At 39.7% G+C, this 10,561-nt stretch overlaps 1 pseudogene; it reads left to right on the top strand.

Annotated features, from left to right (window-relative positions):
- Nucleotides 1–5,030: 5,030 nt before the first annotated feature.
- LOC109019016 lies at nt 5,031–9,862 on the top strand (annotated as a pseudogene).
- Nucleotides 9,863–10,561: the final 699 nt, after the last annotated feature.

Below are 10,561 nucleotides of genomic sequence, written 5' to 3'. Positions count from 1 at the left end.
TGAGAAAGGAGATTGCCATTTCGGTTATGTGGAAACATCCTAAGCCAGGTTGGGTTAAGTTGAATGTGGATGGTTGTTCTCTAGGAAATCCCGGTGCTTCGGGTGCGGGTGGAATTATTAGGGATTATAAAGGGGATTTGATTTGTGGGTTTGCCGCTACGACTGGTTATAATTCTAATAACTTTGCTGAATTGATGGGTTTACTCCATGGGCTTCGGCACATTGATCAGTTGGGTTTTTTATGTGTGGAAATTGAATTGGATTCCTTGTTAGTGCTTAACTGGTTGAGGGCTCAGAGATGTGGTCTATGGTATATGGAGGATTATTGGGAAGAAGTACAACAAAGGCTAGCTGGACTTCAAGTTTCTTTAGTTCATTGTTACATAGAAAGTAATTCGGTTGCTGATGGTTTGGCTAAAATGGGGGCAAAAGGTTTAACTGGTTCTTGGGCTACGTTATCTGAGTTGCCTGCTCCCATTAGAGGTAACATTAGACTTGATAGATGGGGTCTTCCCTATATTCGAAAAGTTCGTAGAATTGGCTAGGGGGGACATTGATCCAGGTATGTTTTTATTACAGGTTAATACTTTGGGTCTCGGTTTTGTATCCTTTGGTTTTTTTTGTACCGTTGTTAAATTAAGTTGGATTTTTGAGGTCTGGTTTTGGTCTTAGTTCTATATTTGTAACCCCAGACCTCTGGATGTAACCTCGGTATTCCTCCGCCAAAAGTGAGGGTATCAATAAAATTGGGACGGGATCACTATTGGACATGTGACCTTCGACTCTTTCTTAAAAAAAAAATATTTATATATCGCATTCATAAAAAATAAGTAAATAGAGAGAAATTAAGCTCATCCATCCCAGAACATAAAATAAGTTTCACCTAAGGAAGAAAAGTGTATTGAAAAGGACGGGTGAAAACACACACTGCACGATCCTGAGTCCTTCAATGGCGGCCCAATCTGGCTTTTTGTCTTTCTTCACTTTCTCCTTCAACTTCCTGGAAATGAAACGTGCACATGAATAAGACATTACCTCCAAAAATTGAAGTAAGGTCATCAACCATGAATGGTGTAGAAGAAGACTTCTTAACGCCGGCTGAGGCCTCAGATGGCATCCTCTGGGGCAGTTCATGTAACACTCGGACCGAGTCAAGCTCATTTTCTTTTTATATTTATAACTATATTTATATTTTTTTTCACACGTTAATTTCTTTCCCGCATGTTTATTTATTTATTTCTATTTCCGTCTATTTTTTTTTAAATCCCGTAGGGTTTCCTCTCGTCCACTTCATGCACACGTTTTTTTTTTTTTCAGCACTCTCCACACGCACGTCTCTCTCGTATCTCTAGAGTTTTCGCATCATATATACTCACACTTTGGCCTTAGAGAAACTGCTCTGTTACGTTCACTGCCCCATACGAAGTCGACGCAAACCACGCTTAACTCCCTCTCGTTCATACTGCCTCTCCACGTTCTCGGCTCTATGCTCGTCGACTTTGCCACCTTAAAACCTCCATCACAAACCACCAACATCGAAAGATAACCCACTTTGGAAATCTCCACCACGCACGACTAGCAGAGGGAGATCATCATCACGAGTCACCCTCTGCGCGAACAAGCCTCACGCCGCTGCCCTGCCACTCGAAGTCGTAGCCCAGCAATTCCTCCTCTTTGCAAACAACGCACCCCTTCTCAACCACCGTGGTACACCTCACCACCGTGCCCAACCACACGGAGCTGTTGCCCAACGCCCCGTAGCCACTACTGCAAGCCTCAGCCTGCTCTGTTTTGGTATCCAAAAACAGAGCATATTCAGCCACCTTGAGCCGCTGAAATCACCCTCCACCGAAAGCTCCTCCGCCCTATGCCCCACAAAAACTACCAAGGAGGACGTCTCATCACCCCTGTCCACCTCACGCCGCCTCAAGTTTCCCGGGTAAGCTCACGCCATTTCTTGTTGGTGTCTCTGTTCTCTCGGTCTCTCCCTCTTTCTCTCACAGTGTGCCTCTTTTGCTCGTCGCCCTCTCTTCCTCTCTCAGCCAGTGACCAGGCGCCACCCCACATCTTCTGTAGTCTACCGCTAGCTCCACGTCGTCGTGCCACCATCTCTCCGTAAGTGTTGCCGCTACACTGTTGTTGAGTTTTCTTATTTCCGTTCTCTAGTAGTTCATTACAAGATGTGCGTATATATATATATATATATATATATATATATATATATATGTATTTTACATGAACTATAGTAGGAAGTATTATTACCTTTTTACCCCTTAAAGCATGCCTCCAATTTTATTTTTTCAGGTGTTTAATTTAATGAGTTTATGTTATGTACTTTGGGTTTTGAAATCATTGGTTTATAAAGTGGACTGCATGTGATTTTTTTTTTTTTTTTAGACTTAGGCACATGTGGGTTTATTTTGTTAAGTTGTTTTTGTAAAAGACTGATTTTTTTTTAACGAAATATTTTTATGAAAATACTGATGTGTAAAATCTTACTTTAAATCATTTTAGAAGAATATTTTTGATTTAAATAAAAGTATGATTTTCTACTTATAATGATTTCGATATAGTTACGCTATTTTAGTTTTATAAATTATAGTAAGATCTCAATTGTAAATAAATTGGAATATAATGTTTTAGTCGGAGTTATTATGTTGGATATTGATGAGTTAGAAAGTGATGTTGGTATTTTAGGAATAATGAGAATTTAGGTTTTTGAGAAATTAAAATAGGTTATTTTAGCATCTTAGGCTTAAATATTGAGATACGTGTTCGATTGGAAATTTATGAAAATTACGTGATTGTGTTATAGGTGAAGATTAATATTTGTTCGGTATTTTTGAGAAAATTTCGGAAAAGCTAAAAAGTCTAGGTAAGCGGGATTCCTATGCTAGACTTTGCATTAAAATAAAATGAGCTGAGGTTATTTTTTGGAAAATATACATGTTTGATGTTGAAAAGAAATTTTATTTACCTCAGTTATTTGTTTTGCATTACTCATGAGATTCTGTTTAAGAAGAAATCATTTTCTGTCGTGACTGGTGTAAACATGAACTTATTTCTGACATTCTGTTTTTGAACTTTGAAAAATAGAGCGAATATAAAATTTTGTGCATAAATTATGTAGTGTTTTGAAGATTTTCTGTACTTTGATATGATCTGATGTGATTTCTGAAAACCTCTGACATAACATTCTGTTTCTGTTCCGTTCTGACCTCACCACGAGTGTAAAACTGTGGCCTCTGTTCGGGTTGGGGCATATTCAGCTTCATTATGCAAACTAGATTTGGTGTCTGATGTCTTTACTAGCTTTTCCACTAGTGTGTACACCTGATTGTTTGCCGGCTTTAATTCGCACCCTACTCATGGCAAAGTCCTCAAGTTCGTCAATTGAAGATGCGTGAGAGCTTTTAACTGCTTCAAACAAACCATATTGCAACTATAAAGGTTACGAGGGAACTGAAAGAAAAAGAAGAATTTCACAAGTTTAAGGAAAAACCTTTTTGTGGATCCAAAACTTGCATTGGTTTTGGAGAGGACCTCAATATAGGGATAGCACCAAGTTTTGTGCCCTCAGATTTATTCGGCCTACTAAGCTGTTCAAGGGGATCGGATAACAGTTCTGAGGAGGCACATGCAGGCTTTGAGGTTGTCTCTACTGCGAAAGCGTCTTTAGTCAAGTGAACAGGTGATTGCTGAGGCTGACTAGTCCTGCTCACAACGTTTATCATGTGAAAAACTTTGGAAAATCATCTAACCACAAAGGGTGTACCGGAGTCACAAATCACATGCCTTATATTTTAAAATGATTAGTTAATGATATAATTAGAATTCCATTGAAACCTTATAGTAAGCAAGAACTTTCTCATTTCTTATTATATGGGATAACATAAAAGGAATTATACAAAAATAATTCTATAAATTGATGTAGGTTGATGTGGTAAGTCAGTTTATAAAGTTAATTTTATTGTAAATTAGATCTAACGGATCAGATAAAATCACTTCAATTTGTGAGATTGTTTTTGTGTAATTCTTTTCTGGATGACTTACAAAAATTTATAAAACTAAGAATAACAATACAAATAGGTTGAAGCTGCTATATTTGATAGAGGAAAAGGGTCGCATAAGGTATGCTTCGTATTCATATACAGGTACAGATCTGGACCTGATTATCCGTTCAAATAGATAGAAATAAACAGAGAAAGCACAATCACCTCCTATGATTCAAGCATTGCTAATTAATACTCCAGCCAAGAATCAAACCTATTCTCGCAAGGCCCACCTGTACATGCATGATATCAGGAATTCTCTGTTTCCATAACAGTAGCAACCATGTACAGACCCATTCTAATGGGCAATATACACCATGAAATTCATGAATATAAGGAATACAATACCTATCTCAACCTGAGATAGCATTTCTCAATGTGAGATACAATCAAGCGTCGCTCTATACCGCAGAAAATCCAGTTTTTCATGAACGCATTAAGCATATTGAAATTGACTGCCACATCGTCCGAGAAAAATTACGTGTTCACCTCATCTCCAAGGCTCATGTTCCCACTACTTCCCAACTTGCCGATGTCTTCATGAAGGCCTTGGATCGTGAACAACTTCTATATCTCATTGGCAAGTTGGGCATTCGGAACCTTCATTCTTCAACTCGAGGGCGAGTAATACTGAATATACTCATCTCCTTGTAAAGTATGCTGGCCCTATTTCCATTTATAGATTCGTATATATTCCTTAGCTGTGTAGGTTTCTTGTGTTGATTTTCTCCATGTTGTACAAGATAATACAGATATTTTTCTGTAAATGATACATAAAAGTTTATCCATCATTCGCATCTCTTATTTTAACAATAACTCTGCTTTAGATCCATCACAGAAAAGCCCCTTTTCTTGAACTCTCCGTTTATAACTTCTTAGATTTGCATGTTACGTGGTGCGCATACTCAACGTTCGTGATTCTTTTGGATCTCATACAAAAAAAGCCTCGTCTGTGTTGGCTCCCTTTCCTGAACAAAGATGTCTGGTAACACTACTACAAAGAACAATCTTCCCCACAACCAAGTTTTCAACGTCTCCGTCGACGTAAATCCACAAGGCAGCTCCAACTGCTTCGACGACGATGGCCGTCTAAAGCGAACTGGTAAATTACTTCAGCATAATCTTTCTATCATTCTTCCATTAGCATTTTAAAACTGCTTTCCCCATAAATGCCAACCAAAAATAGTTTCGAGTTGAATGTGTTTGTTACTAACTCTGTTTGTTTTCCGTGTGACTTGTTCATGATTCAGGGACTGTTTGGACTGCTAGTGCTCATATAATAACAGCTGTGATCGGTCTGGGGTTCTGTCCTTGGCTTGGGCCACAGCTCAGTTGGGATGGGTTGCTGGTCCCGTTTTCATGTTCTTGTTCTCCCTCGTGACTTACTACACTTCCACGCTCCTCTCTGCATGTTATCGTTCCGGGGACCCTGCCACTTGCAAGAGAAACTATACCTACATGGATGCTGTGCGATCAAACCTCGGTAAATCTTGCTAAATTTTTAGTTTCTGCAAATAAATTAATATGGTATGTGGTTGCTTTTGTTGAAGTTTTAATTCTCAATCTATTTGTGGGTTTTGATTTTCTAGGTGGAGCGAAGGTTAAGATATGTGGACTAGTCCAGTACTTAAACCTTTTTGGATCTGGCATTGGCTGCACAATAGCATCATCCATAATCATGATGTAAGTTTGAAATCATATATAGATGGGGTTTTGGAACTCTGTGTATGGGAGACTAATGGGTCTTTTAGCTTTTGATCGAACAGGGCAATCAAAAGGTCTAACTGTTTCCACAGCAGTCAAGGCAAAAATCCATGTCAAATAAACAGCAACCCATATATGATTGCATTTGGCGTCGTTCAAATAGTTTTCTCCCAAATTCCCGACTTTGATCAGTTGTGGTGGCTCTCCAGCGTCGCAGCCGTGATGTCCTTCACTTATTCAACAATTGGTATTGGCCTCGGAATCGCAAAAGTAGCAGGTCCATGTTAATGTTTTTTGTCTTACATTTTTTCATTTTCCTGAATCTTAACTTATGCACTGACTTGGTGTTTTGTTTCTTGATTGCTCAAACACCAGAAGCTGGAAAGCTCAGGGGAAGTCTGACTGGAGTAAGCATTGGCTATGTGACTCAAACGCAAAAGATATGGAGGATGTTCCAAGCACTCGGAGACATAGCTTTTGCATACTCCTACTCCATGATCCTCATCGAAATCCAGGTATATTTCCGTTAGAGATTTATGAGCAACAACGGTCTTTTCTCCTTGTAAACGAGAGTAGTATTTTGAACTAACTTATACTGATTTAAAACAGGACACAGTGAAATGCCCACCATCAGAGGCCAAGACAATGAATAAGGCCACCCTAATTAGCGTTGCTGTCACAACCATTTTCTACATGCTATGTGGCTGCATGGGTTATGCTGCTTTTGGGGATCTCTCCCCTGGAAACCTCCTCACTGGTTTCGGCTTCTATAACCCATATTGGCTGCTGGACATGGCAAATGTTGCCCTAGTAATCCACCTTGTTGGTACATACCAAGTTTATTGCCAACCCCTTTTCGCCTTGATTGAGAAAAACGCACAAGAGAGATTCCCGGACAGTGAATTCATCACCAAAGAAATCAGAATCCCAATCCCCGGTTTTCATTCCTACAGACTCAACCTCTTCCGGTTGATTTGGAGGACAATCTTTGTTATCATAACCACTGTGATATCAATGCTTCTACCATTCTTTAATGATGTTGTTGGACTTCTTGGGGCTTTAGGATTTTGGCCTCTCACAGTTTACTTCCCTGTGGAGATGTATATTGGGCAAAAGAAGATACCAAAGTGGAGCACAAAATGGCTTTGCCTTCAAATCCTGAGCGTCGCATGCCTCATCTGTAACACCCGGACCCAATATTGGTATAGTTGGACTTTAGATTTTTACTTATTTATTTATTTATTTATTATAACTTGATTGTTTATTTAAGTTCTTAATTTACGATTTTGAGTAGCGTTTTTATTTTCTTTTAATTTGAAGTTCTTGGCCGTTTATTTTATTTTTTTCCCGCATGTTTCATTTTTTTTAATTCTTTCTCTTTCCGTCTATTTTAATTTTTTTCGCACGGCTTATTTTGTTTTCCGTCGCACAGCATGCATACACGCACGTTTTCGTTCACGGCATGCTGGCACACACACGTCCCTCATGCACGTCCCGCGTCCGTTTGGTTTTCATCTAGGGTTTTCTTTTCATGTTCAATCGTCTACTTATATTCACGATGAAGGCTCGCGCCGCTGCCTTCCCACGCGGAACCATAGCCCAGTTTTTCCTCCTCAGCCTCCATCCCCTCGGTTCCTCGCACCCCGAGTCGTGCAGCACCCCAAAACTTATCCGCGTACCGCGTCGCCGCCCCAGCATCACCGCAGCCTGTCCTCACCCTTTCGGAAAGCACCATGCCAGTTAACAGAAAAGCCTCTGCCTTCAGCCTACCGTGCACCGAGTTGCATACCGCGGGAAGCCACCGCAGCCGCCAGGTCCATACCTCCTTAAGCCGCCGTAAACCTACACGAAACCACCGTGCCCACTGCCCAGTCACGCGAAGCTGTCGCCTAGCGTTCCCGTAGCCTCTTCAGCAAGCATCGGACTGCTCTGTTTTGTTATCCAAAAACAGAGCATTTCCAGCCACCTTGAGCCGCTGAAAGCATCCTCCACCGAAAGCCCCTCCGCGCTGTGCCCACACAGAAACTGCAGAGGAGGACGTCTCATCACCCCTGTCCGCCGCACGCAGCCTCTGTTTCCCCGGTAAGCTCACGCCATTTCTTGTTGGTGTCTCCATTCTCTCGGTCTCTCCCTCCTTCTCTCACCGTCTCTCTCTCGGTTTCAGCTCTCTCTCTCTCTTCCAGTGCACCGCCGCAGTACCCACCACCACTAGCACACCCGCCCAGCTCCGTCGCAGCTCCACTTCTCTCGGTAGGTCCTCCGTTACTCTTCAACCGCGCGGCATGGTCACGTTGCTTGTGTTGTGTTGTTCCGTAGACTTTCCGTAGTTTAGGAAATATTTTGTCTGATAATTACTTTTTTACCCTTTGTGGGATGTATAGGATATTGTACCGAGTTTATATAGTATTTTTTTTTAATTATACTATGTGCAACGATTATTTTATTGAAAGTGTATTTTGAACATTTTATTTATGATTAAAGTAAATCACTAAGTATTTTTTTTTATATTATTAAGTAAATGTTTATTTTAAGAGTAAACAATATTGGTGTTTTTAGATAATGGTGGTATTATAGGAAATTTTTAGAATTCTAGGTTTTGAGGATTTAAATAGGTTCTTAGGTTCAAATACGAAATACGTGATTGATTGAGAATTTACGGGAATTACTTGATTATTTTATAGGTGACGATTAATTATTGTCCGACGTTTTGAGGAATTTCGAAAAAGCTAAGAAGTTCAGGTAAGCGGGGTTCCTATGCTAGACTTTGCATTAAATAAAATGAACTGAGGTCCTTTTTGGAAAATGTGCATGTTCTGCTATGAAAAGAAATTTGAAAACAACCTCAGATATTTGTTCTGCATTACTCATGAGATTCTGTTTAAGAATAACGTATTTTCTGTCATGACTGGTGTAAACATGAGCTTATTTTTGATATTTTATTTCTGAACTTTGAAAATGAGAGCGAATATGAAATTTGTGCATAAATTATGTGGTGATATGATTTTGTTCTGTTCCGAAAAATTTTGTTCAGTACACTGTTTGGAAAAGACGTGATTTCTGAAAACCTTTGGCATGACTCTCTGATTCTGAATTTGATTCTGTTTCTGTTCTGTTCAGTTACGGCCCTGCCACGGGTGATAATAGTGGCATACGGCCCAACCACGGGTAATAATAGTGGATACGGCCCAACCACGGGTTATAATAGTGGATACGGCCCAACCACGGGTAATAATAGTGGATACGGCCCTGCCACGGGTTATAGTAGTGGTCTCTGTTTTGAGTGCACACCTTGGTGACAGAGTGTTTTATGTTCTGCTTGGCTATCCGCAGATGCACAACCCTACCACGGGGGTTATACATGGCCTCTGTTCTGATATGATGTTTTGATGATGACGATGATCATTTATGCTATGCCAAAGAATATTTTGAATGAAATTATTTCTAAATCTTCGCTCTGATAATTTGATAACATGTTCTGCTTCCGCACTCTGAAAATGAAAATGTTTTGTTCTGCATTCTGATTTCTGTAAATGCTCATGTTTATACACTGGTATATGTTCTCTGCTTACTGAGTTGTTGATAACTCACCCCCCTTATCTCCATAATATTTCAGATGACATTGATGGTTCGGCTGAGGATCAGTATTAAAGTCTATGGAGAAGATTAGCATTGATTTATTGTTGGGTATCTCATGATATTAGTGTTAATGTTGGAAGTTATTTATGTTTCTTAAGTTTTGCTTCAGTGGATTTAGACGGTTTATGGAGACTTATGTTAATGTTTCATTATTTCTAGTTTGTTATTGAGACATGAAGAAAAGTTGATTTTATTTGAGTTGCTGGATTGGAAATTTGATAGATGAGTCTATATGGTTTATTTAATTGAAGTATTTACATTTGATTTGAGGTTTGAGAAAAATATATATATCCTTGAATTTGGAAGTACTCTAGTCTTGTTAGAGTTAATCATCAGGTTATATGAGTTAACTCTCCGGACCCTCGGGGACGGGGCGTTACATCATCGTCACCATAGCTGCTGCAGCTGGCTCAATTGCAGGGGTTGTTCTTGATCTTAAGTCTTATAAGCCCTTCTCGCCCACCTACTAAGGTTGAGATTTAATGCTGTCACCATTTCTGAACAATTGATCTAAAGCAAGGAGAGAATTGATCTTTGGGATTTCAGTTCTTGTTCATGGTCTTAACAAGCTGAAATGGGTGTTGTTAATCCTAGTAGGAGTAAAGTTATGACAATCATGGTAGGAGTATCCAAGATGTGGTTAGAATCTCTAACAGTAAGAGACGGGTCAGCTTCAGCAGCCATTAACCAACTATCCATCTGAATGAGAAGCCCCACCACCAGTAAAGAGTAATGGTGGTGGAAAAACATCACTTGAAAATGAGATCCATATATGACAAATACCACACCTAGAGATTTTTTTTTTTTTTTTTTTTCCTTTTAGGGATACTAGTTTTCAATGGGCACAGTGTCCTTTTAATCCCAACTGAACAGCCAGAAAGGCAGTGTGTACTAAGAAAGAATTAGAAAGAAATGGCAAACCAAGACAGCCGTTCAAGAGAGTGCTGGATCTTGAAACATGTGCAGCACTACTTACTCAACAGTCAAACTCCATGTTCATTGAGTAACTGGTGCAAGTACCTGAGCCATGATGATAAAAGGGAAATATACAAAACAGATGGTTATGTTTTGATTTCATCAAGTAAAGAAATGGAGCATTTGCAGAAAAGGTGTAGCTGTTGAGCACTTTTCCTACCACTTTTTCTTCGACATCATGCTGGAAAAAGAGA

Source organism: Juglans regia, chromosome 15, assembly GCF_001411555.2.
Source record: "Juglans regia cultivar Chandler chromosome 15, Walnut 2.0, whole genome shotgun sequence".
NCBI classification, from domain to species: domain Eukaryota; kingdom Viridiplantae; phylum Streptophyta; class Magnoliopsida; order Fagales; family Juglandaceae; genus Juglans; species Juglans regia.
This window is presented reverse-complemented; position numbering and strand designations above follow the sequence as displayed.